The following is a 23,907-nucleotide window of genomic DNA, read 5'->3' on the forward strand; positions in this document are numbered from 1 at the left end:
GCTGTGCTTGAAAAGAACTCTTTGACAGTCCATGTGCTTTCTCAGTATGTTCATGCATATGAGCTCTGCTGCACACTGCCAGTATTTTTGGCAGTCATGGGTGATCATAAGGACAAAAGTGCAGGTGCAAGTTTAGGGACTCAGGTTTTCTGCAGTGTGGTTTCCTGTTGCTTTTGGTCAGAAAGTTTGATTCTGATAATGCAGCTGTATCAGCTGTCATCTTGAACTTAGGGCTAATAATTTTGATTTGAAAGTAAATTAAAGACACAATAATATGGAGCTTCTCTTTTACTGTTTGGGATCTTGTTGCTGCATTCTGTTACTAAGTTGCAGATCCATCCCCAAACAGAAGCTGTACCCTGATACGTGCACCTGCATTTTTTCCTTACCTTTGAAGAAGCAATTTAACTGAGGTTGCAATGCAATGTGCTTTTGCAGTTTTTAGGTGGTGTCTATAGCCTGTTTCATATTTTTGCTTATCAATTTCAGGACCAAGTAATTGTTAAAAGGTTTTTATTTTTTGTTCTTTGCTTTTGTGATCCATTATAGGTGATCTGTTGATTTATGGTAAGTGATACAAGTTTGTGGATGGCTGTCAGGTTTCTCAGTTTACAAGACTTCTTTTCTTGTCAAAAAGAGCCCCAGGGCATGCAGGAAAATGGGCTGAGGAAGAGATAAGGTAACAAAAAAAACAGAAGGAGGAAAAAATAAACTGACTAGAATTTTGAAACAGCCCATGTGAGAAAAGCCATTGTCAGCAAATTCTACAAAGTTTTTTTTTTGGTACAGAATGAGCAAGAAATATATTTCAGAAACGCAGGATGCACTCCAATTCCCTAAAGCCTCTCTTTTCTACTTTGGCAAAATTTTACACGTCTGGCATGTCTTCCTCACAGCAAAGATCATGGAAAACCAACAGTGGCGCAGCTGGTCCCTGGCTGGTTTGTCGCGAAGGTGGAAATCTTAATTAAAGTCCTTCTTCATTATGTATGACCATGTCCTTGGAAGGGGTGAGATGTTGCATAGAATATTCCATGTCAAGGACAGCTTCAGAGAACACTGGTCAGGGAGTACAAGTTCTTTGGAGAAGGAGGTGTTTTTAAAATAGATAATGATATGCACAGTTAGAGTTTGGAAAATTTGGCCTTTGCTTTGGATTTGCAATACTTTGGGCATTGTGCCTGTAACTGTACACATATATACTGGAATTTCTGCCAGTCACCTGCCACTTGGTGTGATAACATCCAGACATTCATCTTGCCAAGTCCCACAGGACTCCTCGTTGCTCTATGCTTAAAGATTTAAACCAGATTAAAAAGCAACCATGAGAACCAGAGCACGAAAAGAACCCTTAAATATCTGTGAAGCATGTGCTGGTCTCTCGCAAGTGGCAGCACTCTTTGGCATCATACAAATGGTCTAAGTGCCAACAGACATCAGCTGAGAGTGAGAACAAGCTGGTGATGCACACTTCAGAGAGCTTCTGTGGGACACTAGCTCTATTGGTAGCTTAAACAAAATGTTCCATTGACTCAAAAGGAGTATTTTGCAATATTGTATTGGAGTATTTCAAGCTGGGATAATTCTGCTCGAATGGTATATATAATTTTATTTTCCTCGTGGGAAAATTGAAAAAAATGTTGATCCAAACCATTCCCTCTCATAGAATCATGAAACTGCACTTTTTAATGGTTTGTTTAACAGAAAAATGCTCAGCTTAGTATCTGGGAATTTGAGATTAATATCCTTGGCTAAAAATTTTCTCTTGATCCAAGTAAAAAAATCTTTTACTCTTTAAACATTGGCTTAGGCGTGTTGATATATATGAAGAAACAGTGCTTTTAGGCTTCTGAATTTAGAGATGATTGATTCATATGGGTAAGAAAACACCACTTTTCATAACCAAATTATAGAGGTGAAGAGCTTTCAGTAAAATATTCCATATTTTCCTAGAGAAGCTTTAAAAAGTCTTCTCTCTCAAATAGATTTATCTTAGAGGATTTGTATAAGCACAGATGTTTTGCTCATCCATTTCCTTTAGTGAATATGAAGCAAAGTCTAGAAAGTCCAGTTATTTCTTTTAAAATGTATTTTGCCCTTCCTTGGGCTTTTTTTTAGTCCCACATATTTCTTAAATCTTGCATTTGGAATGTATTTGGGAAACTTGTCTCATGATAGAAGACATGGCCAACTCAGTCACACAATGGCTGTGTTAGGACAACTGGGTGAAGAGATAATTTTATTGTGTACTTATATTTCTCTAGATACCATTGTCTTATGCTGAGAAACAGCATAAGTGGGTCTAGCCAAATACATAAACCAATGATGCTTTTTGTTTGGTGTTTGTTAATGGGATCTGCTGGAATACTTTACTTCTATTGTACAAATAAGGAATGTGCAGTAATTCTCAGAAATATTTCACTAGCTTTTCTGTAGCTTAATGAAATGAAACCTGCAGTGTTTTAATCTGGTTTTTAATTAATATGTCTCCATAAGAACAAATCCAGTGGGATCTTACTGACAGTATTGACTCTGGTGAGACTATGCTACATATCAGCAAACTCAAACAGATTTGAAAGAAGATAGTAGTTAATTTTTTCATTTATTCTGATAATTTTGAATTCTCAAAATTATTTTATCAGTTTGACAATGCATTAAAATATCTTTCCTTTTTATTCTTGCAAATCTTTGCACATTACAAAATGTGTGTCTGCTCAGATATAAGTACTTTTGGCTATATTTAGCTTATTCTCAGTATTTCCAAGGTCAGACCAACAGCAAAATTCAAGGATTGAAGAATCAGATTCTGATTTGAGCCTCGGCAGTGTAAAACCTATGCAAAGATATTTCATTTCAGTGACTTTACTTTGACCGTATTTTCGAGACCAGAATATGGCTTTTATTATTACAAAGAATACAATTTTGTATATAAAAAAACAATAAATTGACAAGCTCAACCTACTAGAACCATCATTTAATCCAAAATTCATTAAAATGAAATTCCACAGTAGAAATCTTATTGGCATTTCAGGCACAGACAGTAACTGAAAAGTGCTTTTATATACAGATTCATACCAACAGCTTTCTGTCCAGCAGGTGACTTTGTGCATTAAAAGGTTTGTAGAAGTGGAGATTGTAATAGGATGAACAACCTTGATAAAACACTTTGATTCTTGTCTTTGAAATTTTTCCCCATTACATTTGCCTTAGCTGGGGCTGCTGCAGTTAAGGGGATGTCAGTGCTTCTATTGTAAACTCCTTTCATGGGGTTTTATGACTTCATGATAAAAAAATAGCTTTTGTCTGAAATACAGCAGATTTTTTTAATAATTCTTTGTTCTGTTAAATAGTGAATGTTAACTTGAGAAAACACATTTGTTGTAAATGAAAGGGCAATCTTCAGCTCAGTAGTATCACCTCAGATTAATAAAAATGACAGTATTTTAAAAATCCAATTTTGTTTTCACAGTTAAGGTTGTTTGTTTGATTACCTTTTTTGCATTGCACTTTGTTTAGACAGGGAAAATAAATGACATTAGTTGCAGTGGGCTGGTAATCATTCTCACTCGTAGGTCGTTAGTACCACAATATTTAAGATGCAATAGCTGCAAGGCAAGTTTGATGAAAACAACTGCATGTATTGGAATTTTCTGAAAAGTTTTATATCGACCCATTTTTTGGTCTTGTCTGTGTTACAACCCAGCAGGGTTCATCTGCTTGGCTCTGATTTCTGCCCTCTTGCCTGTGAGTCTGATTGCAAAGAGCCCCGCTGTCAAAGATGCTATCTGCGGTACTTCCTTTCTCCTGATTCTGAGAGCATGTTTTCACAACCAGGAGCTGGAAGATGAATGAGCCAGGAATTCAGGGGCCTGAGCTCCCTTCCCTGCCCTCCCTGTCTTGTTTCCTTGCAAGAACCCAGGCTTTACCCTTTCTTGTTTCTTGACTTGTGACCATGCACCTGACTTGTTTGTTGAGTTGTCCTGGCTTTTGGGTGTATGTTCTAAGCAGTGTCTTTGCTGTCGTGTAGCTTAGCAAAAACACACTGTAATGGAAAGGTCAGTCACTTCTGACACAGCGGCCTCAGTGCTGTAACAAATAACCTTCTATGCAGAGGTACGAGTCTAGAGTTAATAGGTTTGGTTGGGATAGCTATCAGAGAATGATGAATCTTCCTTTTCAGTCTTGGCTTGTTGAAAATCATTTTGTTATTGGATGCAGAGCAAACTGAGGCATCAGCTTTTGAAGGCTTTTTCTTTCGAACCTGCTATAAGAATTCAGGACTCAGGAACAGACAAGTCTGGGGAGCAGAAGCAGCTTGGAGCTCACTGGGCAGTCGAATGCAGGTTCCCTATGGGACAGGTTAGCATATGGAGGTATTTACTCTTCCAGTGAATGCTGGGAAATTGGTGCATTTTTCTCTCCTTGATGAAAACACAGCAGAACAAATGTCTGCATTTGCTCTTGCTTTAGTACTCTTCAGCTCAGATCTTCAGTGTCCTCATTTTTGTCTTTATAAGCCACTTTGTATGAGGTCTGTACTGTGAGATACAGGAATGAGCACCTAAATACTTAGTTACTAAATATCTGAATCTTGATTATGCTGTTTCCCCCACATTTACTATGCAGAATTAACTACTATTGTTAATTTAGAATGATTATACTGGAGCTCTCTGTTGGAGAAGGCCCAATCAAAGGGTAGCAATGATAGTATTAGGAATAGCCTTCAGGCACATAAAAAAACCAACATCTCATACAGCATGGATTGTGTCACTGTTACTGTTGCCAAACAGGAGCCACTAGATTTGACTGTGAAGTATTTTTAAATCTGCAAATCCTTTAAAAGATTTTCAAAATGCCTATTTCATTGAAAACTACCCTCATTTCAGGTTCGTAGACTGAATATATTGTTTTTGTAATCCAGAACACTAGGCAAATTTGTTTTCTTTTGTGTTGGGAAATATTAGAGCCAATCAAAAGTGATATGAGAGATTTAACAAGGAAAGGTTTAGATTTGTGATGCAAATGAATTCATTAAAATTATCCACTTGTATTGGAAAGTAAAAATAATAGCATATCTGGGATCTCATTGTTCAAGAACTGCCTATAAATACAGTGCATTATTGCTCAAGCATTGCCAGGTTATCTCCACATTGCTCAAATTATGTGAAAGACTTTTCAGTATCTTTGGAAAAGTGGTATGAGAAGACCTGGCTATTTTGACTTTTGTTGTTCACTTTTGCCACATAAGATGCAGACAGAAAGAAATCAGAGTTGCATTGCTAGAGACAAGTAACATCTAAAAACGAGCTTGAGAAGGCATTTCGTTTGTCATTCCCTTCAAATATATTGTAATTAATCACAAAATTTAATTCAATTGTGAAATAAGTGAAGAGGGAAATCTCCTTTGTACACAGCCTTGTCAATCCCTGACACCTCGCTGACCCCTTGATATTGCTTGAGCTATCGTGTCATTTACAAACCGTGCTCCTTACACCGGCACTTTGAAGGAAAGGTTGAACAGTGTGGTGGGCCCTACCTGCCAAATACAGTCAGGAGGGACTGTGACAGTAGCCAGGAGTGAGAGTCTCAAAGCATAAAAGAGAAACATCCTCTAACAGCTGTGGCACTATCCCTCTTCCAGTGGTTGCTTTATGAAAATTAATTTATAGTAGAGACTGAGATGTTCATACCATGACCACTTTCCCTTCCTGTGGTATATCTGTTTTAAATTTCTCTGTTGGGCAGTGGGATGACTTCAGTACAATTTTCTCCAATCAGTGACAGCCTATAACTGAGTAGCTGTACTTTCTTTTTCTGAGAACAGATGCAGTAGTTAATCCTTCAGCAGAGAAAGTACATTTTAATTTTCTATACTCATCTGTATGATCATTTTAACTATAGCAGTATTGACCAGAAGTGTGCTCGATAAACTTTTTTTCTCATCTGGCTGTCTTTTTGTTTTGTCTCAGTTTTGTTTGTTTTGCTTTTAAAGAAAGGGGTAAGTTTTGCTTAGTTTTTTGGAGAGAGGCTGTTTTCAGGATGAAACTTCAGACTGTTCTGCAAATGGAGCCTCTCCTCAGCCATCAGTGAAGGAGGGTTGAGCAGCCATGATTTCAGACTTTTCCTTTTGCCAGGTTTCTCATGTCAACTGCACTGCATGCTTTTGTGCTTGGCATGGGTCATTGTGACAAACTAGGTTTGGATTTAATGATGGGAGATGTCGCTTATCAGTTAAGAGTCACAGAATTTATTTTTATGATGTTTTGTTCCTTTTCAGTATAGCACTATATGGCAAGGGCATTTGTTCTTTCCAGATATATTAGGTGACTTCTCCATCTTTTGTGAGGCTGAAACTGCAGATATTTTGGGCTGTATATGTAAGCCTGTATTCTTTAGGGAATAAAGTATAAGAGTCTGTAAAAACTCCAGCTAATGAGCAGTAAATTCATCTGGCAAGTTATTGTCCTTTTCACTTGGTTTATTCTTAGTCTGCAAAACTTAGTTTAGAATACATATAGAGAAGAACACATTCCCTTGACTCTCTTGCCCCCTCTTCATGCGTTTCTGTGGTACAGAAGGGTTACCATTGCATATAGTTGTCTCTGTTTCAAAACAAAATATCATCTAGTCTGTCAGCAGGGAAAGCATCATAGATCATGTGAGAGTTTCTTTTGATGATTTTGCTGTAGTACGTGTCTACATGAGAAGAGAGGTTTCTGGGCAAGCTGGGATTCCCCAGTTCCTGAAGGCTTACTGGTGTCATAAAGTCAACACTTATTGCATCTCTGGTAATGTTCCACATACTAGTCTTGTTCTGGTTTTCAGTGTCTTAATCATCCTGAAATAGTTTGAAAAGGATGAAGTTTTTTCTTCAACCCTCAAGAAAATAAACAATATAGCCAAACTACTAGAGTGAGAGAATGCCTTGACTCATCCGGTGAAAGTGTTACAACAATATGGATTATATGCAATAGGACGTGAATATATCATGATCTTACAGTTCAATTACCTCCTACTGACCTGCAACTGACTCCATTTTAATTATCACCTCCTGACCTCTTTAACGTAAAATTTCCATTTCTTCAATTATTTACAAATATTTTAGTCTTCCTGCAGTGTATCAATTTGATTGTACTGGAAGTTATTTTATCTGTACAAGCAGTGTAACAGAGAGAGTTGAGCAACTCATTGTAATATGAAAAGATACTGGTTTCTCAATCCATTTTAGCTTTAGCTTTCCTCTTCATGCCATTTACTGGCATGCTATTGTAATGCTGGAGCATTTGGTTTTGGTTTTCTATTTGGTTTGGGGTTTTTTTGGAGGGGGTTGCTGTTATTATTGTGGTGGTGTTGTTTTTGTTTTGGGTTTTTATACATATCTATCCCTGTGCTGTCCTACATGCTGAATAACATGACTCACAAGCCTTTACCCTGTGAAGTACCTGGTTGGGTACTGGAACAGGCTCCCCAGGGAAGCCGTCACAGCAGCCTGGCAGAGTTCAAGAAGTATTTGGATGATACTCTCAGGCACAGGATGTGACTCCTGGGGATGGTCCTGTGCAGGGCCAGGAGTTGAACTTTGGTGATCCTTATGGGTTCCTTCCAACTCAGCAAATTCTGTGATTCTGTGATAATGATGTGTGACTTACATCAACTTAAACACACTTTCAAGTGGGCGTTCCCATAAACCAACCATCAGCTCCCAAATGTTTATAGTTAGTCTTTTTTTTTTCTCTCACAAAAAATCATAAGATTACACTAAGTAGTTTTTTTAAGTGTATTTTTATTAGGAGGGGACAAAGTACTTTGTTTTTACATGGAAATCTCTTTCTGGCTATGTTTCTTCAATGAGCACATCTATTCTCTCTTTTTGCAGTTTATTTTCCTGTCTCTAAAACTGATCCTGGGTGAGTTGTATGGCTCAGGTAAACCAGGAGAAAACTGTAGAAGTCAATTCAAGAAGAAGCCAGAATGCTACTGGCCCAGAACACACTTCATGTATTGAACATCTTCACTTAACTGTTTAGCTCTCCCTCTCTCTCTTCATCTAAGGCTTACTGTAAAATGCTTTCATGACCTGAGCATTTTAAGAGGAGTTAAGATATGTCAAAGCTGGAATACAACAGGGTATGCTCTGTGATGAAATGGCTTTCTTACAGTTTTGGAGATTTGGCTGAGGTTCTGTGAATATCTATTCCTTATTCCTATGCCTCAACTTCATTTTTGTCTTAACATTATAGAATATAAAATGTCCAGAACGAATGAGCCATATTATGAACTGGGTTGTTCACTGTGTGCCTTAATATGTAAATGTTTTATATTTCATTTCACATTTTTAATATGTAGCCATAAAAAGTTAAATCATTTCAAGTGCTGCAAATAATCATATTCTTAACTGTTATTAAAATATAGTTTAAAAAATATAAACACATCAAAAAAATCAATGCAGCATTAATGTACCAGCTCTTTAGAATAATTTCCTTTATTTTCATGCTTACCTTTTGTTAAGTCTTCTTCTATATCTGATGCAGTTGGAGGCTGTGTATAGCCCAGCTTTTTATTTTAATGAGACTGTTAATATATAACACATACTTGCTTAAATCTTAGCCTCTATTTCTCTCTGTGTATTTTAATGACTTGTTGGTTTACTGGATGATTAAATGCTGATATGTCTGTCCCACAGATCTGTTTAAGAATGTAGTTTTATTAAAATATTTAATGTAGATTAAAGCATCATCGTATATTAAACTGCAGTTACCATCTCCTTGGAATATTAAGTAAATGCAGATAAATGACACAGTATCTGAATGTATGTGTAAAGAAAAATAATTTCAGTCATTTTCATCATGAGTTGTGAAAGGAGAAAAATACCTTATGGTACTTTAGATAATGCAGTTCTGAAACAGACCCTGTTGCCCCACTTCAAGCATAATCCATATAATGGCTATATTGCAGTGAGGATAAGATCATCCTATAAATGCACAATCTGCCATGTTTACCCAGTTTTTTCCTTTTCCAGTTCCTTTTTTAAATCAGACTTAAGTAGATTCCCAGCAGTAGTTTATCTGTGCTATATCAGAAGACAGATATTTTGGGTTAGTGAGAACAAAAAACCCTATAGGTAGTAATTGCTGCTCTCGCATGAACCATTAGCAAAGAGCATCTTATTCCTCCAAATGCAAAAGAAGAAAAAAAGAAGAGGTTATTTTCAAGCACCCCTGCAAATAGAAATCATCCTAAACTATGCATTTTAAGAGGGAAAATACTAGCATGTGTAATTAGAAAGGCATTTACCTCGATGATAAAAGAGGTTTTTTATAATGTTAAAATCCACTACTGTTGACAAGGATAGCTATAGAAAGCAAGTAATGTTCCATTTAAATATCAATTGTGACATTTATTAATATTTTAGAAACGAGGGAGCATGTCTGTAACAATCAAATGCTATGGGAAAGCAGTACTTTACCAAGTGCTTCTTAAAAGAGAAATATCGTCGAGCTCTGTATGGTCTGACCGTGTCATTTATTTTAAACATGTACACAATGTATTTGTTATCAGCATGTCTGGATGCACTTAAATAAATAGTAACGTAGGAAAAATGCTTCTCAAAGCACTGAGAGGAAGCCATCTGAAGATCTATTTTGTATGTGCTTCTTAAGAGAATGATTCTGATGAAGGCATCTAGAACTTCCACAAGCATGCATCACCCTGATAAGTAAGGGTATGCATCCAACATTTCCTAGATAACATTTCTCCTCTTCTTTGAACTTCTGCAGAAACTTGTGGGCTAGTGATATGTGTTGTGTTGTGTTTTTCTTGTAAGGATCAGCCTGTTTTCTCCAGTTCAGGCAAACAGGGAAGCCTGTTACAGAAAGTTATTTGCTGTTGTTGTTGCCTTTAATAAGCAGTAGTGAGAAGGTAAGTAGGGAGGGAGGCTTTAAGACAGGTGTGGGAACATGATTTACTCCCACTGCTCTCTGCTAATCCAGCCAAATAGTTTTATTCTTATAGTGTTTTTCTCCAGCCATTCATCCAAGTCCATATGAACAGTACTTGTTGTAATAGTGCTTATTCCATCTTTAAAGAGTTAAGATTTCACAAATGTATTTTTTTTTTTGCAAGCAGTAAAAAATATAAAAAATAATTGCTGAAACTGTTTTCACCTATAACATCATCTACAGACCTGACTTGCTCAAGCAATCTTATTTCAAACTGTAGACAGGAGACACAGAACCAGAAGAGAACAGGAAGTCTTTCCAAAAGGAAAATATTAGATTGTAAGCTTTGAAGTAGGGTTGAAATTCATTTAGTTTGAATGAAAGAAGTGCATCAAACAAGTGTTACCTTGTTAAACATTACAAGGTAATGTTGTATTCTGAATATCTGACAGAAAAAGACCAATTTCTGGGACAAGTCAAGGAGCATGCATTGTACTGATTCTCCAAGTAAGAATACCATTTCTCTTCTCATTATATATGATTTTTTTTGGGGGGGTAATTGTTAATTTGTGTCATGGAAATGTGACTTTCACAGTAGATGGATGTGTGCTGTCTGAAGGCAGTTTTAGAGGGATACAAGTGCATGGAGAGTTCTGCACAAAATCCAAATGGAGCAAGACATGCTAGGTGTTTAATTTGTGTAGTCCCAGAGAACCATTGGCATACCTGTCCAGCAATATGTGGAAAAGCTGTCTTTCAAAGTAAAAGCAGCTTCTCAACTTTCTTCACCATTTAACTGTGGCTGAAGCTCAGAGGAAGGTTGCGCTGAATCTTACTCTTTCCAGGGAGTTTTTACTGACCTTGAAGCAGTGCTGGCACTGGTGTGTGTGTCTCAGGATTATATTTTGACCAGAATGATGTGAGACATTTGCAGGTAGATAGATCAGTTTTTGAGGAGTTCCTTCCAAACACTGACAATGTGATTTTGAAGTTCATTCATGATCCCAAAGCTTTCCCTGAAAGAATGCTGTTTCCACAGTATGACAGCATGCATGGATGATTGATTGCATCTTGAAGGCAATTAAAAGTACTATCTGCAGTTCAGGTTTGAGCTTGACTGCTCAGCTCTACCTTAGGATTAAGTTTTCTGTGTCAACTGGTAAGACATTAGTCTAACCAGGACTGTGTGTGAGTCTCTTCCGCTTTGTATTGAACTCTTCTGATTCTTTTTTTTTTTTTTTGATTGTTTTAATTTTTACAGAAGGAATAGTTTGTCACAGTTTTCTGTCATTATTTGTGACTAAGTTCCAGCTTATTTCACTGATAACTTATCTGTACATTAGGGTCAAACAGTGTTTGAACATTCCCCATCCATTGTCCTAATTTTCACAGATTTTTCAGTTCTACTAGATATTTAACTTCTCCCTTATTCCATTCGGGATTTTATTAGGTCATGTTATTTCTACTACTGCATCATTTTCCGGCAATCGGTAAGAGATGGGATTGTTGGATACGCATGATATGCTCAGGATCTGAATTCTGGCCAGAGCCTCAACATAACAAAATAATTGACTCCAAATCAACTTGGACCAATGACTCTGAAAGATACAGTTCCCCATCTGTGATTCTGCTTCTATTTTTGGTCTTTTCCAGCTAAAATGTCTTCTGAGAAGATGAATTGCAAGGGAGCTACTACCCCTCATAGATCATCTCCACAGCGTATTTCTTTTCTTGGTTTGTAAACCCAAACAATTGGGCTTTATTTGGCATGTTCATGAGGTATTCATGAGCCTTGTTGCTTTAACTGTTTTAAATTTCCAATCTTTCTAATAGGATCCTTCTCTTTAGAGGATCCTTTCTTGAAATGACGATCAAACAGTGAGTGAATTTTTGTCCCTTTGCAGTGAAAACAAAAGCTCTGTTTATTTCAGAGGGTCACACACCATACTGTCCTTTTTCTTGAGCTGGCAACCAACCATCAGAAGTCAGTGACATTCCATAATGCACATTTCTTAGCTTCCTGTGACTGTCCCTGGTTTGGCTTGAGAAGTAAAGAATCAACGCTGCAGAAATTTTCTTGTAGTGGCCTGCTGGGGAAATAACCCAGGCACTGGACCAGAAGTTCTTTATATTGGGGATGTTTCTTGATACTGGGGATGGAAAGACTTATGTTGAAGAAAGGTAACTCATGGGGATCTGAAGTACTTGCCCTGTGTTTTCTTTTAATAGGAATAATATCATTCCTTCTAGTGAATTTTAGGTTTCTGAGCTGACATGAATCACCCCATGTCCTTTTATCAGCCTGCAGCATTATGTGCATTTTGGAATCAAACAGAATCTCCCAAATTTTTTTGGCTGTAAGAATCTTTTAATACCTTTTGAACTGTAACCTCTTTAGTTATGTAGGGAAAGTAATTAAGAAAGAAGTAAAAACAGGCTGCTAACATTGTGAATTCTCACTGCTTAAGTGACTTGAAACTCTTGGTCTTATAGCCAGTTTCCAGATATTCTCTCTTTATTGATACTGATCAGCTGAATTACAGTGTGCTCTATCAAGCCCATTTAGGACTGCCATACTAAGAACTGTACAGACACATAGGGGACAGCTTCTGCTTCAAGGAACTTGCAATAAACTATTTTGCTTATTGATAAATACACAAATGGTATTACTTGCTCAAGGGTATTCATCTGGTCAATGAAGAAGTTGTGTAACCATTCTGCCCAATCATTAACCATTTTGTTCCCTCACAAAATGGAATATAATAAAAATAAAAAATTTATTTTACCTTTCCAGGGAAAAGATACCATTCACTGCCAGTTTACAGCTTAGTGAGGAAGAGAGAACCTGGCCTCTCCCAGAAACTTCGCCTTCCACCATATATCTTTAACTTATTCTCTTGTCACAGGCTATAAATTGTGGGTAGTAATAAACTTGGTGCTTACTTGCTGCTGTTATTTGGTTTTGTAGTATTACTGTGTCCGAGAAATCTTTCTTCTGGTCCCAAAGAAAGTGTTTGCCATATTGTTTGCGTAATTCTGTTTTAATCTTTTCTCTTGGTTAGTATTCTGTTCCTTGGTAAAGCTCTGTACCATCTAATGGATTTCTGTCTGCAAAGGTGAATCAAACCTGTAGGTGAATATAGATTTTCCCTCCCTTGCTAGCCTGGATTTTCACACCAATTTAATCATTGTGAAAGACCAATTTTACTCTGTATATTAAAAAAAAAACAAAAACAAACCCACGAAAACCCTGACATTTTCTGCATTAAACAAAGTTACTTTGCAAGAGCAGCTTGATTTTTGTTTCTTGAAGGGCATCATGAGCTTTTCATGATATTGAGAAATCCCAACTTTAGCCATGCAAAGGATAAACCTATTGGTGCCTGAGGCAATGCAAGTAAAGAACTTACCAAACTCAAATGTTTACACTCTTGGGAATATATCCTAACCATCGTAATTTCATGAGCACATTCCATTGCCCCATGGCTTATTTATATAACGTTAAGATGTTAAACACAATTAGTATAAGCATCCTAATCTCTCTAGAGACTCTTTGCTCATAGTATTGCTTGGAGCTTGTGTAAAATAGTCTGGAGTATTTTATCTTTTTTTGTTCTTGTTTTTGTTTGCTTTTATTTTCTTAGACTGAATGAAAAAGGAAATCTCAAAGATAAAGTATTTTCTTTCTTCTTGCAGGCTACTACTCTCTACTGGTGAAGCTGAGGTAGACTGGTTCTGTCCTGGAGCAATATGATACAATTTGGGCAGCTGTGGTTGTATGCAGTAATTTTTTTTTTTTTATCATCATATGATGAGAACATTTTAATGTGCCTGTGTGGGACTCTTTGTTGTCATCAGGTGTAATTATGCTGGGAGAATGTAAAACCAGTGTTCTGTTTCTTGCGGTAGTGGTCTGTGTCTACCTAGGAAGACTCAGAAAATAGTTGAGGTGTTTTTATGCTTTTTTAAGACTTAAAATATTTCGATACCTGATCCTTTGAGAATTTTTTTTGTCTGTGATACTGTGTCGTTTTTAGTCAGGCAAGGAACAAATGCTGCAGCTTCACCCCAGAATGCATGGCAGCTGGCTAAGAATACAGCTCCTTCAGTGAACCTGCTGGCATTCTTTAACTGCCCCGTAGTTTCCCAAGTTTTGATTGTGAAGTTGGTCTTGAGTGATCACAATAACTGGGTGAAAGCAGGAGTGGCAGTAGTGGGGTTTGCCATATTAGCAAACACGACGTGAAGTAATGATGAATTTGGATTGTAGCTTTTGTTATGTGTGCTTTGTTAAAACATCTGGGCTGTGTTTGATACTTACTAGTCTTTCAAATAATTTCACTTTTCTCATGATACACTCATTACTAATGGCTAGCAGAAGAGGCTCAACTTTCTAATTGAGCCCTTTTAGGCTACTGTGATAGGAATTCACACACTGACTCTTACATGCTTAATTGTGTGAAAAGTGATTTTAATGGATAGACACTAAAAAACTCATAGCCTCTCATCATTGTAAAGGACTGTCAACTTATGGGTTGAGTGTAAATTAATTTGCTTATTTTCATCCCTTAAGATAGTTTAAAAGTGGGGATGGGGCATTGGAATATGCTGTCAAAATTTCAAAGTAAATAATAAGCATAACAAACTGGGAAACAAAGATGTTAACTCCATGAAATCTCACAAGTGAGAGCTTAATGTCTATTGGTACATGGTAGAGATTTCACATGGTAAACATGGTAAAGATTTAAGTCAGTTTAGACATTGTATAGGAGGAAGGCCAGGTTAAAGAGGGTTTGGTGTAAAGGTGATTTAACAACAATAGAAATTTCTCCTTAGTCTTCAGTGAGTTTTGGACTCACCTTTTTCTGAAATTACTGTGTTCAACAGCAAAAGCAATCAAACTTTGAATAACCTAAAAAATTCACAGAAATATTTCTCCATGTTTTTATTAAATAAAAAGTGAATTTGACTGTTTAGATCACGTATGAAGAGAAAAGCACACAAATACAACAAAAAACTCCCATAGACAATAGACCTAAAGGAAACCTTTATCTCAGTAATTCTCACTACTATTGTTTATGGATGGTAACAATGTTTGCTGAAAAGGTTTTCTGTTTCTGAACTGCATGGAAGAAACCTTTAAATAAGGACTGTATGAAAAGTTGAACAAGAGGCAGTGAATTGTGGTGGATGTTAGAAACCAAGAAGAAAGAAGATATTGGGAAAATGGGGACAGGGGAAGTGAAATAGGAGATGAGACAAGCTTGATCTTCCGATGCTTCTCAATATAGTTTTTAGTACTGATCTTTTCAGTCTAAGAAAATCTAGTAAAGGGAAGAAATGCATTAAGACCTCTGCTGCTCACATTGATGTGGAGATAACATCTGTTTAGTGGCGATGCAGGACATAATTGCAATATATTGCCACAGAGAATATAAAGTATAGTTTGATCTTTGTGTTATCACATTCCCAGAAAATGATGATTTCCTTCTGCTGCCACTGACTTCAATAGCAATGATTATCCATTTAATTTGTGACTGATACTATGAACAGAGCTGATAACATTTAAAATCCCTTTCATTTGTTTATCTTAGGATTCTGCTGCTGTGATTTATCTGTTGGCTTTTATTCTCCCATCCACAACAAAAATATGTGTCTCAAACAAAGATTTATATGAAATGACTTTGCCTATGACAACAACCAGATTGTAAATGAGATGTGACAAGGCAGAGGGTGGATATTCTGGTTTAATAACTACAATTAATCAATCAATCAATCACTCTATGTCCCTAGGGAAAATGATACATTATATGGATACAGATGTCTTATTTTATGATCTGTTGCATCGCCCTTGGGAAAGTTCAGGTTCTTCTATGTGATAATCATCTGCTCAGAAGTGACAGTGAATTTAAAATACCGCCTTTACAGTCTCCCTAGATTGGTGGATCATCAGATTGGATGACATAATCAAGAGTCAGTATAGGTGATCTATAACTTGGTTCTATCCAAAGAGAGTAAGAGAAGTTTTGTTGAGGTTTTCTGCACATTGACTGTAATAGAGCAAGATAAAATTTAGTCATTTTAAGATATCCTTTATGATTACACACAGTTACATGAACTGGTGAATACAGACAGAGAAATAAACTAGATGGACAATTTAATAGAAAAACTATCCAGGTGTATCTTTTGCAGAAATCCTGGCTTAATCTGAATTACAGGTATGGTTACATTTTGTTCTCAGCATTAAACATGGCCCTAAATCTAATTAGTTTTTCTTTGAACTTGAAATGTGATTTCTTGCCGTGAAATCTTGAAACCCAGCAGCATGAACTGAAAGGTAAGAGTTTTTTTCCTGACAGTGAATGTTTTGACCCGTTGTCACTAACTCTAAAACCCCAGATGTTTTAACATAATGCAGATACTTTTTTGTTTGAATGAGCCTTGTAGAAAACAGTGTGATTAAACAATTCTGTATGTATCACCTGCAGCCTATTTTTTTCTTATTTTTTTCTACAGATTTTTCACAAATAACAGGATTTTTAGCCTTATTACAGCTTATCTATTCCTGCAGTTTTTTTCCCCTCACCTGGAGTAATAATCCTCTATTTGCAGCACTGTCAGCATCCTCACAGTAACCAGCTGTGATCTCACAGACAGTAGTGGATTATGATTTCTATTAAAGAATATATAAAATTTTAAAACCAGCACATTTTCATGACCCAATGTACATAATAATGAGAATTAGTTTTGTTGTTCATCTAGATAACAGAAGTAAAATCCAGTTGCTTTGAATGTCATGGTACCTAAATGGAAGAATACTTCCCATGGTGTGAGCAATGTGTTGTTGACAAGATTGTATTCTCAATTTTTCTAATGAGGAATAACTATTTTCTTGCTCTTACTAAGCTCTGATTTTATTGGATATATAGGATAGATAACAAAGATGAAAAATAAGCAACTGTATTGCTTCAAAGAAGCAAAGATAACCTAGAGTGTGGAGGAACTTACTGTGAACCATTCCAATTTAGCAGTAGTTTGTTTTCAGTAACATTAGTGAGTCTTGTCAAGACAACTTGCTGTTATTTAGTAGCACAGTTGTAAATTTTTAAGAATTTATTTTCTAATATCTTTTCATAAAGAGTATAGTGTGATTTGAAACATTAACCCATCCTGAATGTGTGAATGGGAAAACCTTCAGAAATCAGTGTTTCAGAGGACGGTGTTTGATTAGGATAAAGTAAGAAAAGTATATTAACACTACTTAGAAAAGTATATGAAGATATTTCATTTTGTTCTTTCATGCTGTCGCAGAAATTAGTCCCAACCAACATTTTAAACTCTAATGTTTAAACCAATAAGGCATTACTGTCCTTTGTCAGTGACTAGTTAAGAAATTTAAGATATTGTTCAGCTATTTTCCTCAAAAAGATCTTATGTTGTCACTGAAAAGGAGGTCTAGGAGGCACTTAATTTGTTCAGTCTTCAGTGTATTTGGTCTGAGCAAGAATCAACTGATAATTTGTAGCCTGGCTTTCCAAAGATTGAAAGAGAACAGTAGTAATTGAGGGGCAAATAGAAGTAAAAACAATCCAAAATGGTGTTTAATTTTCAGGAACCTTCTTAAACTTGCATATTTACTGCTTAAGAAGTGATCTTCATTGTCAGTCATACTTCATGTGAGATGGCCTGGCAGATTTGGTGTTAGATACTGTTTCTGTGGAATATGCACAACTGCTTCAACTGGTGAGCAATCAGATGTGTCAGGCAGATGCTGGTAGGACCATCTTTAGCTGTGTTTTTCTTTATGTTGTAAGCCTCCAAAGGTAGAGGAACTATTAGATTTAATGGAGAACTGTTAAAATGCAGTACATATGATGTGCTAGTTAAAAAATTTATTGAGCGAATCAGGTAATCCCAATAATATTACTTCAATAATTTGAAGTGTAAACAGTGTTTTTGAAACATTTACAATACCTACAGTAATTTGTGTTGGAATTTTAACACAGGTTATTTTGATTTGCGTCAAGAATATGGTTTGGTTCAACAGATCAGGGAATAAACTAAAATAAATTGCAAACTACTTTTATTAGTTGAGGAGACATTCTCAGAGAAATGACAGTAAGCACTATCAATATACCTGTTGTGTGGAAAATAAGCCAGTGGAAATGTGACGGGTGGATTCATCATTTCTGTGCATGGAAGACACCAACTCATGGCATATTAGAAAGACTTAGTGCTGCCTCAAGAACAAAACTGCACTATTTGGAGCAGCAATTAATTTCTCTTACTCGTTAAACAATCTACTTGTGTTACCATGGTACTTCTAGACACAAGAAAAATACCTGGACTGAGGGGGTAATTTGCAGAAAAGAAGTTAGTTGATTATTTTAGCCCTTTGCTTTATTTGCTTTGTCAGTTGAATAGGTCAGCTCAATGGAATGAAATTTTAATTCTGGAATTTTATTCCCAGATATTCAGAGATAATTCATAGTTGTTGTCCATATCCTGTTAGTTAGGTACAGTTGCTTGGATACACTGCGGGATCCTGTTTCTACTCCTTCTTGAGTATGCAAATGCTATAGGCTATAAAAGTATTTTTGATTATGAGCCTTTGTACATATAAGACTGAAATATCTCCTTCTGTAGACATTAATGAAGAAAAGCTTAATTGTATGAGTGTCTTCAGAAAGTACCAACAAAGCTGTTTAAAAATAATAATAATAAGTGCAATGGGTATTGACACCCTTTTGTGAGTGAAAGGATTCATTATTTTTCAGAGGGAACCACTGACCTGATTTTTGACTGGAAAATTTTTTGGGGCATAGAGTTCCCCTCCTTTAAAAGTACAGGCTTCCTCTTCTTTCTGAAATAAAGTTAAAATGTGCAGTTTCTTCTACCTGAAAGGATTTAGGAAAAAATGCATTAGGAATCCCAATTTTTTTTCCCCTCTACCCCAAAATATATGCTTTCCACTAAGAAGTCTCCCCAAGTCCATAATGATAATTTTGAAACCTTGACTGCCTAAAGCCTACTACTAAAATCTGTTCTTTTGTGTAGGTAGGAAACGTCTTTTTCCCACACTGTTTGTTCAGGAGAATCAAAGCATAAAGTACCTTCAGTAAGATATTTGCACATTTAGAAGACAAGAAGACCTCTGAATTTGAGACTTTTTTGTGGTCTTGAGTATATTTTAGAAGCCTATTAATTTTTCTGTCTTTACTCTCTCTAATGCTGTCTAAATGCTAAATACTTGCTTTAGTTGCAAAGTAAAAGCTTCGTGTTTGTACAGGGTTTTTTCCTAGACGAGTCACTGTAGTTTTGTTGTTTTTATTCTTATGACCTAAAATAATATTTTTTGAATGCGTATATTGAAATGAAAACTCACTTCAACATAATATTTCCTAAGAGAATTTTTGTTGCCTCCAATCCTTTACCTGGATTATGGTGCCTGTGCTGTAATAGCATTCTTTTGTACTCTGTATATGTGTGTTACACTACAAGCAGTATAGTTGTTGTAAACAGTTCACTTCTTTGGTACAAAACTAACCATTATCTCTGACCAACCAGAATGTACTGTGTATATATAAGAAAATCCTGGATTTACTTAATATGAGAATGGGTTCATCTACTGGTCATACCAAAATTTTCATTATTTTAAACTGCCTGTCATTTATGTTAACTAGGATGTGCATAAGAACCATTCTTAACGACTTTGTGTTGTTTCAATTAAGTTGTTCTTAGATCAAATCAAATAATGGCAGGATTTGTTGATCTGCAAAACTGCCTTCCCCATATGGATTGGTATGAGATTATCCCACCAGGGGTTTAGTATCCAGGAAATTAAAAAAATATCTGAATGACTAAATGTTTTCAGAAGTAGGAAACATCAACGATAATGAAACTGAGTCTATTTTAAAATGCAAGGCATCCTCTTGAAAGCCAGTACTAAGCACGCTCAAAGAAAACATTGTGCACTAAACACTGTGCATTATGATTATGAAACTAGGTCTCATTTAATCCATCAATATTTTGGTATGTTTAATATTTAAAGAGTCTTTTAAAACCATTATTCAGAAAACGCTGGGATAAAAATTATTTTAGAAAAAACAAAGCATACAAGAATGGAAGTTAATTTGACCTTTACCGCTGTATTGTATTAGTAAGAGAAATTCAATTGCAGCAGTAGTCTACATATATATGTAATCTGCATCTTTTCAAAACAGGAGAATACATCAGAGCATTTCCCATAATTTTGAGACTTACACAAATCAATTCCATAGTAAAATATGAAACTGTAATAAATGCAGTTATGCATCCCAAATATATGCCAGCTCTGTTTCCTTACTCAATACAAGGAAATTAAGATGGTTGAAGGAAATTTGTTTTCTCTGTAGTGAGTGGAACCGGTTTTAAAGAGTACTTGCAGAAGCTGACACTGAGTCATCACCTTTGTTTTTTCATGATATGGGAAACATTCCTTTGTCACCTTGATTGATTTGAATATATGTTTTCATATATAAGATTTAGTGTGTAAAAATTATTAGAGGAAAAATATATATTTAAAAAAAGGTAATATGATTTGAAACGATATCTTTCTGTCAGAGTCTCTGGGACTGTGTTTCATGTGGATCGTCCTTAGCACGTGTGATTTTTTCACAGGGTGCCACTATTCCAGAAAGGCATTCAGGGGCCTCTGATTTGTGTAAAGAAGCACGGGTTGGATTTGCACTTCTTTTACCCCTTCCATGTTCTGTCCTGCGTTATTTCAGTGCTGTGTATCTCACAGTCCTAACGGCTTTCCAATGCCTGCTACATATCTTACACAGATGTTAAACAATCTTGTGAAGTCATGTGTGTATGCGTACCCAAACAAGTCCCCATGTATATGCCAAATAATAGCACAGTCAAATTAATGTGAAGAGTTTGAATAATCCTTTATTTGTTTATTGAAATTTGTGGTATGGACTTTAATGAAGACCATTATATAATCCCTACCCCTTAAATATGTGTTGCTTTATTTGTTATGAGGATACAGGATGGAGATATCAGAATGATGTTGAGTGTAGGGTGCTATCTCTATCTGTTGGAGAATGTAACAGTGAAAAGGCAAGCCACTACAGTTAAAGGTCACCTTGGAAAACCTCTGCTTTGTCACATGAAGCCACAGGAATAATTTAACCTACTAATAGAGATCTCCTTAAAGTAATTCATATAATTATACATCCAAGTTCCTGTGAATTAGATTACTTGCTATTAGTTCACGGTTATCTCACAGTAACCTGTTTTTTGCGCCCCGACTCACAGCATTTCTTCTAGAGCAGGGTAGGACATTAAACTTGTCCTTTTTGAATCCAGAGGCTACCTAGAACAAGCTTAACTTTAATGAACTCCCCCTCTGGGGTAGTACTTTACCTTCAATTTCTTTTCTAGACCCTGAAAACTATTTCATGCATTTTGCAAGCTTAAGGTTGTGGTGTGTCTCCCAGGCCTCTTAATGTTTATGATGGTGCATATTTGCTTTTCGTTAACAGCAACATAAGGGGAAATAATAAGAATTAAGCCTGCATGCAAGTTGTCTAGTACATGAGTTGTCCCTTCTGTTCACCCCGACACCCTTCCAATGAAGGCAGTCCCTCCTGCCTCACAGTGGGCTGCTGGGATGAAAGACAAATGTTTTAGTATGGCAAGGGTAGAGAAGTCAGAATTTTTACAGTGGAATTTTTTTTTTTGGACTTGTAGTGTCCAAATAAGACCTGAAGATAAGAGAGCATTGCTTGGCCACCTGGGTCTCTTTGGGCCTTATTACATGAAAAGTCATTACATGGCTAAGGCCTCGGGCTTTCCCCTTTGGCAGTGGCACAGTACTGTGAAGAGCTGTACCTAGAGTTTCTGAGTGAGCTGCAGAGGGGTCTTGGAGTACTGAATGTGGCGCTAGATGAATGCACACAAGTTAGTTACACAGTGTGAGATACAAAAAGCTTAAATGATCATGGATATCTAGCAGAAATTTAATGGAAACCAGGCCAATAATCTGTACACTACATAAAGAAAACAAGTAGTAAATGGGTTTAAACATGTTCAGATTCTAAGTTGCCATGCATGCGCATTTTTACAAATAATAACATGGATATTGTGAATTCATGTAAAGGTCACTTAGTATTTCCTTAATAAAAAGGAGAGGAAAAAAGTGACATTGCAACTCTTTGTATATTATGAAAGACTTTTTGTGTTTGACTGTTTTCAGGTTCTCATATATATTCTGCTTAACATTTGGAGCTGACTATTTATAGAGTAAAAGCTTTGTATTTTAGAATCACTATTTATTTTCAATGTTAATAAATAATTAAATGCAGGAAGCAAGAAAGGAAGATTTGTTTACAGAATGTGGATATTGTTTTAAATAGTTTTTAAAGTGAAAATCAGCTGAGTGTAAAACCAAAACTTTTTTACCTTTTTTTACTTTAAATTATCTGTTCCATAGCATACTCATAAGGAATAATATAACTCCTGGATTTTAATAATCTGATCTGGTAAGTAAGACAGTTTATGGGTATATGATATTTATCAGTACCTCCGTAATCTACTATAGTTTGGTAATCGTGTGTTTGTTGCAAAATACTCAAGAGATTATGTAAGAGGCTAATACTTCTCTCTGACATTTGGAGCTGTGCTCTGCATGTTTATATAACACTTATTAATGACTTAGGTTTTTCTGACAAGTGCCAATTTGATTGCAGCCACTTTGCAAAAATTTGTAAAAGCTGCAAACTATGAATGAAATGTTTATACTGGAAGGTTGGGTTACCTGGCAAATCTTTCAAGTCTGCTTCCATCAATGGGAATGTGGCAGGGTCTTAGCAGCTCTTATGGCTCTGTAAGCTACAGTATACCACTAACAAACCCCAATCAGGACTTTTCTGTCAGACTGCTAGTTGCTGGGATCCTGTTTCTTTTAGTGCCTGCTTGGAGGCAAGTGGATCCATCGGCCTGAAGCATGTACAAATGCTTTTCAAATTTCATTAAGATTCTGTATGAACAACCAAGGAAGAGTAGAAAATGCATTTCATTTTCACGCTAGGTCACTGGAGATGATGACCATTTGAGGCAGCACAATGCAGCCAAATGATTGCCAAGGAATACTATTTCATTGACAGCAGGTGCTCCAATGTAATACTCAGCACAAGTAGTAGTTAACACACTGAGAGGGAGAGTGAGTTGCATAGGAGTGAGTTGCATTATTATCTGGCATTGTGGAACCAAGTCGGTTGTGTCTGGAGGACTGTACGCTTTGTTTATCAGATAACGATGAAAACTCATGTTTCTGAGTCTTGCTGCCACAGGTTTTGACACAGTATTTTGTGTAATTTTGTCTCTTTGTAAAGGGAGGTGACACAGAAAAAAAGGCTGACCTTCTGAAGCAGTCTCCTGGTGTGTGTGAATGTGTGTGCAAGGCTATGTGTGAGATCTCTCCAGAATCACCAAGCTGAGAGCAGTGTCGGTGCCTGGGATGACTCATTCTAAAGTGTGTTCAGGTCTGCACTTTCAGACAGGCTGAGAATTGGGGTCTCTACGGTGTGGAAAACTCATTGCTCAGGCTTTGTTTAGTTTCTCCACATTGTAGAGAAGAGAGAGTATCTTTGTGCCATTAAACGATGTGGATGCCTGGATTTTTTAAAATATCTGGCCACAACTAGGCTGAAATTGGCAGGTGACACACAGCTCATCAGAAAATGCAGCTGTGTGTAATGTTTAGTGGATTTTGGTCACTAACTGAACCCACATTTCTCCCAATGTTTGGTAATATAATAAAAATATGTTCTTTTGCCTATTGAGAGGTTTGATTATTATTGATAATCCTGTGTAAATCATCTGCTGGTCTTTTTCTTCTGCAATGTGGATATCTATAAACTAGGTCATACCAACCCCTACTAGCTATTTCACTAGCTGACAGTCTTGCAGTAGAGAACAA

This window comes from Pseudopipra pipra, chromosome 9, assembly GCF_036250125.1.
Source record: "Pseudopipra pipra isolate bDixPip1 chromosome 9, bDixPip1.hap1, whole genome shotgun sequence".
Taxonomy (NCBI): Eukaryota; Metazoa; Chordata; class Aves; order Passeriformes; family Pipridae; genus Pseudopipra; species Pseudopipra pipra.